The 16,436-nt window shown below is 33.9% G+C and overlaps 1 long non-coding RNA gene across 1 annotated transcript; it reads left to right on the top strand.

Annotated features, from left to right (window-relative positions):
* The first annotated feature begins 315 nt into the window (after positions 1–315).
* LOC105111724 (uncharacterized) lies at positions 316–16,170 on the top strand. Its single transcript, XR_839648.1, has 4 exons — positions 316–399; positions 12,845–12,848; positions 15,782–15,789; positions 16,160–16,170. It is a non-coding gene; the product is annotated as an uncharacterized LOC105111724 (long non-coding RNA).
* The last annotated feature ends 266 nt before the right edge of the window (positions 16,171–16,436 follow it).

Below are 16,436 nucleotides of genomic sequence, written 5' to 3'. Positions count from 1 at the left end.
ACGATTCAGTCAACTATGAGTTGTTGGAGAGCAAATATTGTTGATGTTGCCTACAAGTGATAATGAGTGTATGATATTACAATATATAATTAACAGTATATTACTAACAAAGTTTAATTAGTATAAACTTACTGAATAAAAGGTCTCAGCTCATCACAGTTAAATAGAACGTAGTTGTGTGCTTGTTTGAACTCTATTTCCGATAAATATCTTCCTCTTATGGCATTTTTACGTATAGGTAGTCTAGTATTGGAGAATATTAACAAGTTCCCACTGGAAGGCACTTCACCGCCATCATCATGCCAGGGAATATGATTGATTCTCATTCTCAAATGAGGTTCGAAATAGTACGAGATAAATGTTGAGATCTCCTCAACAGTATAGGCCTCACATATCGAAGCCTCAACATGCGCCTTGTTCTTAACCGTTTTCTTGAGATCAAACAAGTACCTGTATTGAAATATTAATCAAGTATTTTCAATTAAGAAAAACATATAAAATACTTTTATATATTAATTACATTGCAACTGTAATATCTAACTGTTTGAATAGATACATCCATCTATATTGGACCGGTCCTCCAGCTTTTGCCTCAAACGGTAGATGTATAGGGAGATGCTCCATTGAGTCAAAAAATAATGGAGGGAATATCATCTCAAGTTTGCATAGTATTTCGACGATATTTATTTGAAGCCTCTCAATGTGATCAATATTCAACTTGCTGGAGCATATATCTCTAAAGAAATGACTAGTCTTCGTGAGTGCATCTCATATTCCCTTTGGCAACAAATCACAGAAAGCTAATGGGATGAGTGTTTTCATAAACACGTGGCAGTCATGACTCTTCATTCCATACAATCTGCAGTCCTCTATATTAACCAGCCGTGATATGTTCGATGCATGTCCATCCGGAAAACGTAGAATCTGAAGCCATTTGTAGACTAGCAGTTGTGTGTTTTTCTCTAACACGAAGCTTGCTCTTGGTTTTGCAACCCGTGACTCATCATAAACCAACTCTATATTTTTATGGTTACAGTATAAAGCTATATCCAATCTAGCCTTGATGTTGTCCTTTGTCTTCCCCTTCACATCCATGACGGTGTTGAAAATGTTCTTAAACATATTCTTTCGATGTGCATGACGTCAAGGTTATGGCGGAGAAGATTGGTCTTCCAATAAAGAAGCTCCTAAAATATACTTCGCTTTACCCAATTATAGGTCAAACCAAAACCAGGAAACTTTTGTTTACCTGATTGAAGGCCAAACACAATGTCACCGTACTCTAAGACAACATCATGCAATTCTTTACTAGAAAGGCGCGGGGATGCAACATCTTTTTCAACTCTGCCAACAAAGAAATCTTTTCTGTTCTTTCTGTACTTGTGATTAAGTGGTAAGAAGTGACGGTGATAGTAAAAAAAAGAAGCTTTGCCTCCATTTGCTAGTGTGAATGCCTTGTTGTTTTCCATGTAGTATGGACATGCGAGTTTCCCATGCGTGCTCCAACCAGAAAGCATTCCATAAGCTAGAAAATCATTGGTAGTCCACATCAAAGCTGCCTTCATAAGGAAATTTTGTTTCCTCGATATATCATAAGTTAGAGCTCCAGAGGACCATAACTGCGCCAACTCATCAATCAACGGTCGAAGACAAACATCTATATTCCATCCCGGGCTGCTTGGATTAGGTATGATAGTAGATAAAAACATGAACTCCGACCTTATACACATTCCCGGTGGCAAGTTATAAACTGTGAGTATGACTGGCCAACGAGAATAAGGAGCAGCACATGACCCAAATGGGTTGAATCCGTCTGTACACAACCCAAGACGCACATTCCTTGATTCAGCTGAAAAGTGAGGACGAACACTGTTAAAGCGTTTCCATGCTTCGCCGTCAGAAGGATGAACCATCACTCCATCAACCGCATGGTGTGCTTGGTGCCATGTCATGTGCTCAGCAATCCTTGGTGACATGAATAACCTCTGCATCTAGGTGTGTTCGAGAAGTATCTAAGTTTTTTATATGCCACTAGAGTCTTTCCCCTACCAGTTCTAGGTTTGTAACGGGAATGCCTGCATGTCATGCACTCGGTCATCTCAGCATTTTCAAGGTAGTATAACATGCAAAAGTTAGGGCATATATCAATTTTCTGGTATCCTAAACTGAGGGGTTTTATCATGGAGTTCGCAGTATAGAAGTTCTCTTTCAGCCTGTTCTCTTCAGGTAAAATGCTTTTTGCCCATTCAATAATCTTGTCATACCTGGCCTCACTCAACCCGTGCTCTGACTTGATGGTGAACACTTGTGCTACGATCGATAATTTATTGTGGTTCGTGCAGCCATCCCATAATGGTTCGTCACAATCTTTCAATGAATCAAAAAACCTAGCTGCATCTACAATAGGTTCTTCTTCTATGATTGGATATTGACTGACATTATCTTGATTCATTCTCATTGCATCCATAACAATGTTTCTGTAAGGATTAGTGTTGTCATTCTCATTGCTAGCACTAGAAGTAGACCCAACCACCATTTCGTCCATTCTCCTCTCATTAACATATACTTCTCCATGTGCATACCAACACTGGTAATTCTCTATAAACCCTTTGTGTAGAAGATGTATCATTACAACATCTGGATGTAGATACTTTTTTTTTTACACTTCCTGCATGGACACCTAATACCGCCTCCAGTAAAATTTCTAGGAATAGATGTTGCGAAATTAATAAAACCCTAAACCCTGTTATAATAATACATCCTTCGCAATTCTTGGGGTGATTCTCGATACATCCATGAACGATCATCTATGATTTATATCGAACCTCTATAAAATTATGATGATATAATGTATTAATTAACTAAGTTACGTAAATAAACTTGCAAAAATATTACTTTACCTCAAGATTATCCAACAAACCAATCACAACTTCTCATAAATATTAAATATTCATTATCATTTATCAACGTCTATACAAATTAAAATATATAAATTTACAGAGAAATTACCACTCCGCAATACCATTGACAAAACTTTAAACGGATCCAATAAGTAAGCTATTAATTCTTTCAAAATAACACTTGTACTTCGGTAGTTCCATAAAGTTTTAACAATTTACAAACAAATACAATCTTACAAAATCTAAAACAAACCATAATAGGTATAGAATTATACATTCATATACTACAAGTTTGTTTGACAAATAACAATAAAACATGTACATTTACTAACAAAATACATATACTAAAAAAAAATTGACATTTAATTAAATGTTAAGATTTAAAAAGAAAGAATTACTTACAAAAATTGATAAAATCCGTTGGTAAATCAAAACACGAATGCTGTGACCACAAAACTTCATGAAATATAACTTGTTGTGCTGATATGAGGGAGATTTTTGTTTGGGGGGGATGGGGAGTTGGTTGTTTACTGATGGGGAGAGTTGGGATTAGGAAAAAGTAGGAGAAATAGAAGAGGAGAGGGTTGGCAGCGTGTACATATATTAACTTTTCTCGATGGTTTCACAGACGAAAAATCCATCGGTGAAACCGTCAATGATTCTGACGGAACAATCAACACGTCACCGTACGAATCTACCATTTCAAATCCGTTGGTGAATCCATTGGCAATATAAATGGCAATCGCCGTATGGCCTGTCTTTTTGAATCCGTCGATGATTCCGTCTGAAAAAATAACCCGCCAAAACCTTCACATTAGCTACCCGTTTTTTTTTATGACGGTGACGTTTCTGTCCGTAATTCAATTAGTAATTATCGATGAAAAATTGTCGTCGGTGATTACCGATTGAATTACGGACGGAATATAACCGTCGGTAATTTCAACCTCAAATTACCAACAGAATTATTCCGTCGGTAAATCCATTGCTATTTAGCGAATTTCTGGTAGTGAATTATAACGTTCTTGGTCAACAGGCTGTGTCCTTACCTAGATGCTCTTATTGGTCCACTTCAAAGCAGTTTCATTCCTGAATGTAATACAACACAGATAATGTCTTAATTGCTCAAGAAGTGTTGCCCTACATGTATAAGACCAAAAGAAGGCATGGTTGCTTGGTTGCGAAGATTGATCTTGAAAAGACCTATGACAGGCTAAATTAGGGTTTCCTACAATCAATTTTGGAAGAGTTAGGGTTGTCATATAATTGTCTCAACTCAATAATATAAGCTATTTATGTGAGATTTTAAGATATGATTTATATTATTTTCTAATACATCTTTTTAAGTAAAAGCTCTTTGAGGCTGAAATTTACACAAATCCACATTACCTTATACTTATTTTTTATCAAATAAATAGGGATAATAAGGTTAAAACTCGTGATCGATTGATTATCAAAGTTTTAATACCACATAAAAGAATTATTTCAACCCAAAAACTTAAGCTATTTAAGTGAGGTTTCAAGATATGATTTATATTTTTGTCTAATAGGGTAAGCATTATTAGATTGATTAAGGGGCGTTTGTTTGATGGAAAGTAGTTTTCTAGAAATCACTTTCCTTTTTTGTGTTTGTTTATTATTAGAAAAGTTGGTCAACGAAAAACACTTTTCAGTCAAAGAAAATTGTGGCTTGGTTTTCAAGAAAGAGTTTTCCTTTTATTTTGGATGGAAAACACTTTTCAAAACTTATAAAAAATTTAGAAATGTTATATTATTTACTGATTATATCAAATTTGGTTCTCAAACTTTTGATATATATATGTGTGTGTGTGTGTGTGTATTGTTTTGAATATTTTTTTTCAATTTGATCCCTTATAATTTAAGTTTTTATATTAACTTTAGTCCTTATTTTATATTTGTTATTTGCTTTTCCTTATAATTTTTTAATTAAAATTTTTTATCTATCAAATTTGATTCTAATTCTTTTAATTGATACTTATTTTATTTGGAATAATTTATAAAATGGTAATTATTATTATTTTAATTTTTTCATCTTTTAATTTTTTAATTTGTTAGATTTGATCTTTATTATTTTAATTATTATTTATTTTCTTTAAGATAATTTATAAAAATATTTTTTTCAATTTCATTCTCAGTTAACTTTTTAATTTATAAGACTTGTTTCCAATTACTTCAATAAATTTTAAAAAATAAAATATTAATAAGTTATTTTTCAGTTTTTTTTATGATATAGCCAAATACTAGAAAATATTTTCTAACTTGATTTTTATTATACTATTAAACATCAAAAAATAATTTATTATTTTAAATTTACTTTAAAAAAATTACTTTTAAGTAAAGAAATAAACCTAAATTTTGTTTTCGGTCTCCAGCTATTAGCCTGAAAACACCTTCTTTTTTAAGCCATGGTTCGCATCGAGGAGACCCACTGTCTCCTTGTCTATTTGCGATGTGCATGAAAAAACTAGCCTGCCTAATTTTTTTTAAAAAAAAGAATAAAAGTGACCGATAAAACCTGGCAACCAGTTTATGTTTCCAAGGGAGATCCATGAATTTCTCATCTATTTTTTCGCGGATGATGTTCTGTTGGTTACAAGAGCAAGGCTCAAATGCGTACTCTCGTTAATATGTTACCAGCAGAAGAAGAAGAAGTCAGTCTTTTAAATTCAAATTACTAATGACAGTTGCAACATTCAACGCCCTATTTCATTTATATTCGTTAGGGCACCGTTTCAATTAGCTAATAGGTTTCCTTTCAATTTGCTTTACACACCGTTTTACTAAGGACAAATTATTCTGTGTTCCTGTATGTTCTGGAGAGTAATTTCAGAAGAGTAGCTTGACTATATAATTCTAATAGACTGTCTGGCAGCATGAAAAAGAATGACAAATTGAATGTCAATCCTGGGATCCAGGAAGCTTAACAACTCTCTCTATCCTGCTAAGTGCTAACAACCTACTATAGCATCCATTCCTGGACCTAGAGAGTAACTACTCTTCTTCCCACTCCCGTCAGCCAACTGCTGCATCAAATCCAGATTGGCACTATAATGATCGAACTCGTTACAGGTGATATCAGAGCAGACTATCCATGAGCTTTAACCATGACACCAGATATAAGGGAAACTGATTTCAAACGTCTTGAGGATTTCATAGACACACTCAAGCAAGAAAGTAGTCAGAAGTATGAGCAACTAGTAGATCTGCTAAACGGATAAAATCTAAAACTGAACTATATTATTGAAACCCAGGGGGCTCGGATTAGTGATATCAAAAGCATGATGGATACATGGCACAACAAATAGAATTCACCATGCAAGTACTCTCTAAATCTCTAGTGGTTCTAGCCAAGGCGAGGCAAGGCAAGGAGAAACACACCAATAACCTGGATGAAACAGATTCAAGAAACAATTGTGTTGCATAAAGACAAAATCCCAGACTATAAGGCACACAAACCCAAACACTTTTTTTTTTTTTAATATTCAATGGAGAAACAAGGTGTTGCATAAAAATCCCATCTTGATTTTTCAACTACTATTTCTATGGTTGAAATGGAGGCCATAAGACGATGCACCATCTATTTTACTTCAAATAAGATATTTAATATTATATTTAAATTATTAGTTGATTTTCTTATAGTTCTTAAATAACATTCAACTTTAACAATTTATTTTTAATTATTATATACGTCATATATATGCAAAAAACAAAAAAATAAATTACTCATGCATGTTTAATGAAAACAATTTATATTCTTTTATTGTTCTGATAGATTTTTTAAATGCTTTTATCATATTTTTTTATTTTTGTTTTTAATGACAAAAACAAATTAAGATATTATTTTTATATTATTTCATTAAAGCTTACCTTCGAGATCATAATGTATTTTTATTTAAAAATAGTGAATACACTACAAGATTTTACAGTTTTACCGACGGACAAATTCCGTCGGTGTGTGATTAGAAGTTCGTCGGTGATTTTTTTACCGACGTCATCACCGACAGATTATATCCATCGGGTTACCTTTCGTCAGTGATTCAACATTTCGTTGCTATATCAGTCAGCAAAACAAAAAAATCATTTGCCAATGGTTTTACAAACGGAATTTGTGCTAAAAAAAAGATTCTCGCTTGAAATATACCGACGAATTTGTATTCCGTCGGTGATATCATGATTTACCGACAGACACTAACCGTCGGTAAGGCTGTCGGTGAATGTATGAAATACCGATCGAATATATCTGCCTGTAAATTCATCGGTAAGTGTGGCAGCTACTGTTAAATGCCGACAGAGTAATTCCGTCGGTAAGTCGGTCGGTGAGTGTTTAAAATACCGACTGAATGAATCCATAGGTAAAATCCTTGGTAATTGTTTTTTTCTAAATTTGTTTTTAAAAAATTATTTAGGATATATAATATAAAACTATATAAATTAATTGTAATACAAACCAATTATGCAAATAAAATTTATATTAAACAAAAAAAAACAAAGTTAAATGATATTCATTACAAACTAAATATGTTTCAAAAAAAAAATTAGATGAAGTTTTAAAGTTAAATAATGTTTATTACAAATTAATATAAAGGTGGAGCTGGAGGAGGAGGAGGAGATCCTGGAGAAGGCTGGTAGTTATACGGCCAAAAAGGATTAGGCGCACATGTTCCACTATTTGCCATGTTAATAACCATTTCGCGAAGCTGTTCATAAGCCGCTTTTTGTTGTTCATACTCCGCTTTTTATTGTGCTTGAAACACTTTGAGTTGCGTGTACTCTGCTGATAGGTGGTCGTATTTCTCGGTGAGCTGAGCCGTGTGTTGTTGCGAAGCCTCGAACTCCATAGATTTGGAGCTTGATATTGATTGGGAGCTCCCAACGGTTGAAACACTACGAATCGATCGCAAGTTGTCGGCCGTAGTGTTGGAGAGCCCGTAAACCCGATTTTTATCGAGTTCATCTGACGAGCCAACCTTCATCCATAAATTCGGATCGAATTCTGGATGGTTCAAAATATCATCCCCGTATCTCTCCCTCAACCGATTATTATAGGTCTCCTGAAAATAAAAATAAAAGTAATCATCATATTCAATTCAATAAACATAATAACTTACAAAATAAAATGGTTGAACAAACATACCACAAAATAATGAGCACGGTTATTGATTAGTACTTAAAAGTGCATTTTTATCATGGTTTTATATCATCATTTTGCACTTGAAGTATCAATAACTCATCCCACAAGAACAAGTGCACCATCATGCATAGTTTTTCCTCCTGATGCATCTCATTTTAATTTTAAACCAGGTATTATTCAACTTTTACCTTCTTTTCATGGCTTAGATTTAGAAAATCCATACTTGCATTTAAGGGAATTTAAGGAGGTCTGCAACACATATAATAATTTAAATTGTAGCATGAACACCATTAGATTAAAGCTTTTTCCTTTTTCATTAAAAGATAAAGCTAAAACATGGCTACAAAATTTAAGACCAGGATCCATTCGTGCTTGGGATGAAATGCAACAACAGTTTTTGAAGAAGTTTTTCCCATCTCATAGAACAAACTCTTTCAAGAGACAAATCACCACTTTCACTCAAAAACCAGGAGAAACATTTTATCAATGTTGGGATAGGTATCGAGACTTGCTTAGTACTTGCCCTCATCATGGTTTTGAAACATGGAGATTGGTTTCACATTTCTATGAAGGGTTAACACCTAAAGATAGGCAAATGGTTGAATTGATGTGCAATGGAACTTTTGAAGATAAAGACCCTGATGAAGCAATGGAGTACTTAGACTTGTTAGCTGAAAATGCTCAAAATTGGGACACTGCGGGTACTTATGAGGCACCGAGTAAAACTCAACCTCACACATCTAGTGGAGGCGCGGGTACTTATGAGGCACCGAGTAAAACTCAACCTCATACATCTAGTGGAGGTATGTACAACCTTAGGGAAGATCATGACCTTCAAGCCAAGTTTGCATCTTTAGCTAGAAAAGTCGAGGCACTAGAATTGAAAAAGAGTGGTCAATTAAAATCTGTTGAAAACATTGTGTGTCAAATCTGTGAAACAAATGAACACTCAACCAACGATTGTCCAACCTTGCCTTCTTTTAAGGAATGTCTCCATGAACAAGCCCATGTTTTAAACAATTTCCAAAGGCCCAACCACAACCCATACTCACAAACATACAACCCTGGTTGGAGAAATCACCCAAATTTTAGTTGGAGAGTGAGAACAACAATGCACAAACTTCACAACCACCATTTCAAGCACACCATAATTTCCAAAATTCTCATGGATATGCACCTCCTTATGCTCTACCTCCTAGAACAAATCTTGAGGAAACATTGCATGCATTCATTGAAAAGCAAGAGACAATCAATACTCAACTTGCTCAAAACATGACAGATTTTAAAGATACTCTTGCAAAATTAACATCTGCTCTCAGTTTCCAAGAGAAAGGTAAGTTTCCATCTCAACCACAACAAAATCCCAAGGGGCAATATAATGCAAATGCAAGTAGTTCCGGAAGTCAACACATGGATCAAGTCAAATCAGTCACTACTCTGCGCAGTGGTAAGGTTATTGAAAAACCCTCTCTTGAACCTTATGAGAAAGATGATGAGTCAATCTCTAAGGGTAAGGAAGGGGTTGAATCTGAAAATTGCAAAGAAACGACTGATTCACCGCCAGCACTTTCATTTCCTCAAGTCATGACCAAACAAAGGAAAGTCAATCACAACTCTGAAATTTTTGAAATTTTCAAACAAGTAAGGATCAATATACCTTTGCTGAATGCTATTAAACAGGTTCCTTCCTATGCTAAATTTTTGAAAGATCTATGCACTATGAAGAGGAAACTGAATGTGAAAAAGAAAGCCTTTCTAGTCGAACAAGTAAGTGTTATTCTTCAGAATAATAATGCTTTGAAATATAAAGACCCTGGTTGTCCTACAATTTCTTGCTTTATTGGAGAGCATAAAATTGAAAGAGTCTTACTTGATCTTGGTGCTAGTGTGAATTTTCTTCCATATTCAGTTTTTCAGAGTCTCAATCTAGGTGAGTTAAAACCAACTTCTATAACTCTTTTACTTGCCGATAGATCTATAAAAGTGCCTAGAGGAATAATTGAAGATGTGTTAGTACAAGTCGATAAATTCATTTATCCTGTGGATTTTATTGTCTTGGACACACAACCTATTGAAGTATGTAATTCATTTCCTGTTATTTTAGGATATCCATTTCTTGCAACTTCTAATGCATTGATTAATTGTAGGAATGGACTGATGAAGCTATCATTTGGAAACATGACATTGGAGATGAATATTTTCAACATTTGCAAGCAACCTAGAGATGATAATGATTTACAGGAAGTGGACTTTACTGAAAAATTAATTCATGATCAATTTCCAACCACTTCCAGTGAAATTGAGATTGATGAATCTGATGATTTGCAAATGATTTATTTTCAGGAAGAATCAAAGACAAGTAATTGGAGGCCACAAATTGAGGAATTGCCACCACGATCAATTAAGTCCATACCTTCAAGTGTTCAACCACCAAAACCTGATTTGAAGCCATTGCCATCCAATCTCAAATACTCATTTTTGGGAGAAAATGAAACTTTTCCGGTAATAATCTCTTCCAAACTTAATGCACATCAAGAAGGTAAGTTATTACAAACTCTGAAAATGCACAAAAATGCATTAGGATGGACCATAGTTGATATAAAAGGAATTAGTCCTTTAATTTGTACACACAGAATTTATTTAGAGGAAAATGCTAAACCCTCTAGAGAAATGCAACGAAAGCTAAATCCTAATATGAAAGAAGTAATGAAAAATGAAGTCATTAAGCTTCTAGATAATGAAATCATTTATCCTATTTCTGACAGCAAATGGGTAAGTCCTACCCAAGTTGTACCCAAGAAGTCTGGCGTCACTGTGATAACAAATGAGAACAATGAGTTAATTCCCACTAGAACTGTTACTGGTTGGCGCATGTGCATTGACTATAGGAAACTTAATTCAATGACTAGAAAAGATCATTTTCCTTTACCTTTCATGGATCAAATCCTAGAAAGAGTTGCAAGTCATGAATTTTATTGTTTCCTAGATGGCTATTCGGGTTACAACCAAATTGAAATTGCATTGGAAGATCAAGAAAAGACTACTTTCACATGTCCATTTGGTACTTTTGCATATCAAAGGATGCCTTTTGGATTATGTAATGCACCAGCCACATTTCAAAGATGCATGCTTAGTATATTTAGTGATATGGTTGAACATTTTCTTGAGATTTTCATGGATCATTTTTCTGTTTTTGGTGATTCATTTGATGATTGTTTGACTAACTTAGAAAAGGTTTTGACTAGGTGTGAAGAGAAGAATCTTGTGCTGAATTGGGAAAAATGTCATTTTATGGTAACAAACGGCATTGTACTAGGTCACATTGTTTCATCAAAAGGAATTGAGGTTGACAAATCTAAAATCGAGTTAATTGCAAACTTGCCAACACCAAAATCTCTTAAAGATGTTAGATCATTACTAGGACATGCTGATTTTTATAGAAGGTTCATCAAAGATTTTAGTGTAATATCTAAGCCTTTAAGTAACCTTCTAACAAAGGATACTATTTTTGAATGGACTGAACATTGTGAAGAAGCCTTTGTTAAACTTAAAAACTTGCTTACTTGTGCTCCTATCATTCAACCTCCTGATTGGTCATTACCTTTTGAAATAATGTGTGATGCTAGTGATTATGCCGTAGGTGCTATTTTGGGACAAAGAAAAGATAAGAAACCTTATGTAATTTACTATGCAAGTAAAACTTTAAATAGTGCTCAAACGAATTATACCACCACTGAAAAAGAATTACTTGCAGTAGTATTTGCATGTGAAAAATTCAGATCCTATCTTGTTGGCTCACCTGTTGTTGTTTTTAGTGATCATGCAGCATTGAAATATCTTCTTTCTAAGAAAACTTCTAAGGCTAGATTGGTGCGGTGGATTTTATTACTTCAAGAATTTGATATCACAATCAAAGATAAGAAAGGCAGCGAAAATGTTGTCGCAGATCACTTGTCAAGATTGACAACAGATTCGAAAACTGACATCACACCAATCGATGACTACTTTCCTGATGAATCTTTACTTTCTGTCTCTACAATGCCTTGGTTTGCTAATATTGTCAATTTTCTTGTTTCAGGACAATTGCCAGCTCATTGGAATACCCAAGATAAAAGAAAGTTTTTGAACGAAGTGAAGAACTTTTATTGGGATGATCCTTATTTATTCAAATATTGTCCTGATCAAATATTTCGAAGATGCATTCCTGACAATGAGGTAAGTAGTGTCATTAAATTTTGTCATTCTGAGGCATGTGGGGGCCATTTCTCATCAAGAAAGACAACTGCAAAAATCTTACAAAGTGGATTTTACTGGCCCACCATGTTCAAAGACTCACATGCATTCTGCAAGTCTTGTGAAAATTGTCAAAAGTTGGGATCTATTTCAAAACGTCACATGATGCCTTTAAACCCTATTATTGTCATTGAGATCTTTGATTGTTGGGGTATAGATTTCATGGGCCCATTCCCTCCATCATTTGGTTTCTTATACATATTAGTCGCAGTAGATTATGTTTCAAAATGGATAGAGGCAATTCCAAGTCGAAACAATGATCACAAAACAGTGATAAAGTTTTTGAAAGAAAATATTTTGAGTCGATTTGGAGTCCCTCGAGCCATAATAAGTGATGGTGGAACACATTTCTGCAACAAGCCATTTGAGTCTTTAATGAAGAAATATGGAATCACACACAAAGTTGCCACCCCTTATCACCCTCAAACAAGTGGACAAGTAGAGCTTGCTAATAGGGAGATCAAACATATTTTGGAGAAAACAGTGAACCCTAATAGGAAAGACTGGTCTTTAAGACTTAATGATGCACTTTGGGCTTATCGAACTGCTTATAAAACATCATTAGGTATGTCACCTTATAGACTAGTCTATGGAAAACCTTGTCACTTGCCTGTGGAACTTGAACATAAAGCTTATTGGGCTATTAAAGCTTTCAATTCAAATCTGGATGATGCTAGTCAACTGCGAAAATTACAAATAAATGAGCTTGAGGAAATAAGAAATGATGCATATGAAAATTCAAGAATTCATAAAGCAAGAATAAAAGAATTTCATGACAAGAAAATACATAGAAAAACCTTCAATGTTGGTCAAAAAGTCTTGCTTTATAATTCTCGACTGCATTTATTTCCTGGAAAATTAAGATCAAGATGGAGTGGTCCTTTTATTGTGAAACATGTGTATCCATATGGGGCCTATGACATCGAGAATCCAAAGAATGGCAATGTTTTCAAGGTAAATGGACATCGTCTGAAAGTTTACTTTGACAATTTTTCAGTTGAACATAACTCTATTGAATTGGGTGATCCTGTATATAAAGATTGATTTTATTTTATTTTATTTTACTTTATTTTTGTTTCTTATATAAATATTGATTTTATTTTATTTTATTTTTGTTTCTTTTTGAGTGATTTTTGCAAGTTTCTTCATCCCGGTCAAATGGCGGATAACGGTACTCCGTGACTTAAGTCGGTTCTTTCAGTTTCCCACAATTACTGATATCTGTGTATATATCTGTGCAATTCTTTGAATCTCTCTTCCAATTCTCATTTGAAAATGGACACTAATCTTGAAAAATTGAAAAAGAATTTTCCCGCTCTGCCTCAAAATGCGATTACAAAAATTTACCGTGCTAGATGTGCAAGATTGAGATTATTAATGAATCATGGAATTCCTGAAGATATTCGTTGGTTGATTGAAGCAAAGGTCCGATTATCAGGTGAGTCCTCTAACTTCTTCATTTCACACATGCCTGGAACAGGTAAAAGCACTTTTGCAAAGAAGCGTCGTGCAAAACGACTGGATGTCTGTCATCGATGTGCTAGATGGACTTGTAATACACAATGTCGTTCTTTAGGAATGGTATCTATAAACCGTGAAGATAAAATACAATTCATTAAGGATAGCCTGAGTAAGGAGTCTTTAGATAATCTTCTATTGACTCTTGAGACGCATCCTAGTGGAGATGGGCATCGTGCAATTCATGATTTATTGCCACTATTTCATAAAGAACATGATCGACTTAGTCTTGGGAATCTGACTAAAAAAGCCCCTGTTTGCCAGTTTTTAAGAAAACTGGATGGGAAGCCTATCCCCGACCCATAGAGGGCGTTTAAGCCGTTCTTGGACGTAAAACCAAGGGAAGATGTGAGCCACAATTACAACTACCTGTACATACACATGCTTGGTTAATATCAAATATTAAAGTCCATGTTGAGTTTACACTATACTTATTATTACACCATAGTGTAACCTTTTCACTTTGACATAATAAACTTAACTATGTCATGTTTCCAAATGATAGCTTCATCGGTCCATTCCTATAATTAATCAATGCATTAGAAGTTGCAAGAAAAGAATACTCTAAAATAATAGGAAATGAATTACATGCTTTAATAGGTTGTGTGTCCAAGATAATAAAATCCACAAGATAAATGAATTTATCGACTTGTACTAATACATTTTCAACTGTTCCTTTGGGCACTTTTACAGATGTATTAGCAAGTAAGAGAGTTACAAAAGTTGGTTTTCACTCACCTATATTGAGACTTTAAAAAACTAAATATGGAAGTAAATTCACACTAGCTCTAAGATCAAATAAAGCTTTTTCAATTTTATGTTCTCCAATAAAGCATGAAATTGTAGGACAACCAAGGTCTTTATACTTCAAAGCATTATTGTTCTAAAGAATGACACTTAGTTGTTCGACTAAAAAGACTTTATTTTTCACATTTAGTTTTCTCTTCACGGTGCATAGATCTTTCAAAAATTTAGCATAGGAAGGTACCTATTTAATAGCATCCAGTAAAGATATATTGATCGTTACCTGTTTGAAAGTTTCAAAGATTTCAAAATTATGATTGACTTTTCTTTGTTTGGTCATGGTATGAGGATATGGAAGTGTTGACATAGAATCAGTCTTTTCTTTACAATGTTCAAATTCAACCATTTCATTACCCTTAGAGATTGACTTATCATCTTTCTCATAAGGTTCAAGAGTGGGTTTTTTCAATAAACTTACCACTATAAAGAGTAATGACTGATTTGACTTGATCTATATTTTGGTTTCCAGAACTACTTGCATTTGCATTGTATTACCCCTTGGGATTTTACTATGGTTAAGAACTTACCTTTCTCATGAAAACTGGTTGAGAACTTACGTTTCTCAGAAAACTAAGAGCAGATGTGAATTTTACAAGAGCATCTTTTAGATGTGTAATGGTATGAGCATTTTGAGTGTTGATTGTCTCTTATTTTTGAATAAATACATGGAATGTTTCCTCAAGATTTCTTATAAGAGGTGGAGCATAAGTAGGTGCATATCCATGAGAATTTTGTGCATTATTATTATCACTCTTTCAATTGAATTTTGGATGATTTCTCCAACCAAGATTGTATGTTTGTGAGTATGGGTTATGATTGGGCTTTTAGAAACTATTTAAAGCATGAGCTTATTCATGGAGGCATTCCATAAAAGAAGGCGAAGGTGGATTGTTATTAGTTGAGTGTTTATTAGTTTCACAAATGTGACATATAATGTCTTGAATAGATTTTAATTAACCAGTCTTTTTCAATTCTAGTGCTTTGACTTTTCTAGCTAAAGATGCAAATTTAACATAAACGTCATGATCTTCTCTAAGGTTGTACATTCCTCCACTAGATGCATGAGATTGAGTTTTATCCAGTGCCTCATAAGTGCTTGTAGTGTCTCAATTTTGAGCATTTTCAGTTAGCAAGTCTAGGTACTCTATTATTTCATTAGGGTCTTTATTTTCAAAGGTTCCATTGCACATCAATTAAACCATTTGTGTATCTTTAGGTATTAACCCTTTATAAAAATATGAAACCAATCTCGAGGTTTCAAAACCATGATGAGGGCATGTATTAAGCAAGTCTCAATACCTATACCAACATTGGTAAAATATTTCTCCTGGTTTTTGAGTGAAAGTGGTGATTTATCTTTTGAAAGAGTTTGATCTATAAGAAAGGAAAAAATTCTTTAAAAACTATTGTTGCATTTCATCCCAAGCACAAATGGATCTTGGTCTTACATTTTATAGCATGTTTTAACTTTATCTTTTAATGAAAAAGGAAAAAGTTTTAATCTAATGGTGTTCATGCTACAATTTAAGTTATTACAGACCTTCTAAAATTCACTTAAATGCATTGATTTTCTAAATCTAAGCCATAAAAATAAGATAAAAGTTGAATAATGCTGACACGACCAAAATATTGATGTCTTCTCCTCAGTGTGGGAGTGTCAAAATAATAAATAACCTGGCAAGACCGAGGTCGAACCACAAGGAAGTTAATCGTATAAATTATAGATAACAATAATACAACAACAACAATAACAATAGTAATAATACTAATAA

The sequence above is a fragment of the Populus euphratica genome, unplaced genomic scaffold (assembly GCF_000495115.2).
Source record: "Populus euphratica unplaced genomic scaffold, PopEup_1.0 scaffold420.1, whole genome shotgun sequence".
In the NCBI taxonomy this organism is placed as follows: domain Eukaryota; kingdom Viridiplantae; phylum Streptophyta; class Magnoliopsida; order Malpighiales; family Salicaceae; genus Populus; species Populus euphratica.
Note: the sequence above shows the minus strand (reverse complement) of the source record. Positions and strands in the feature narration are given on the sequence as shown.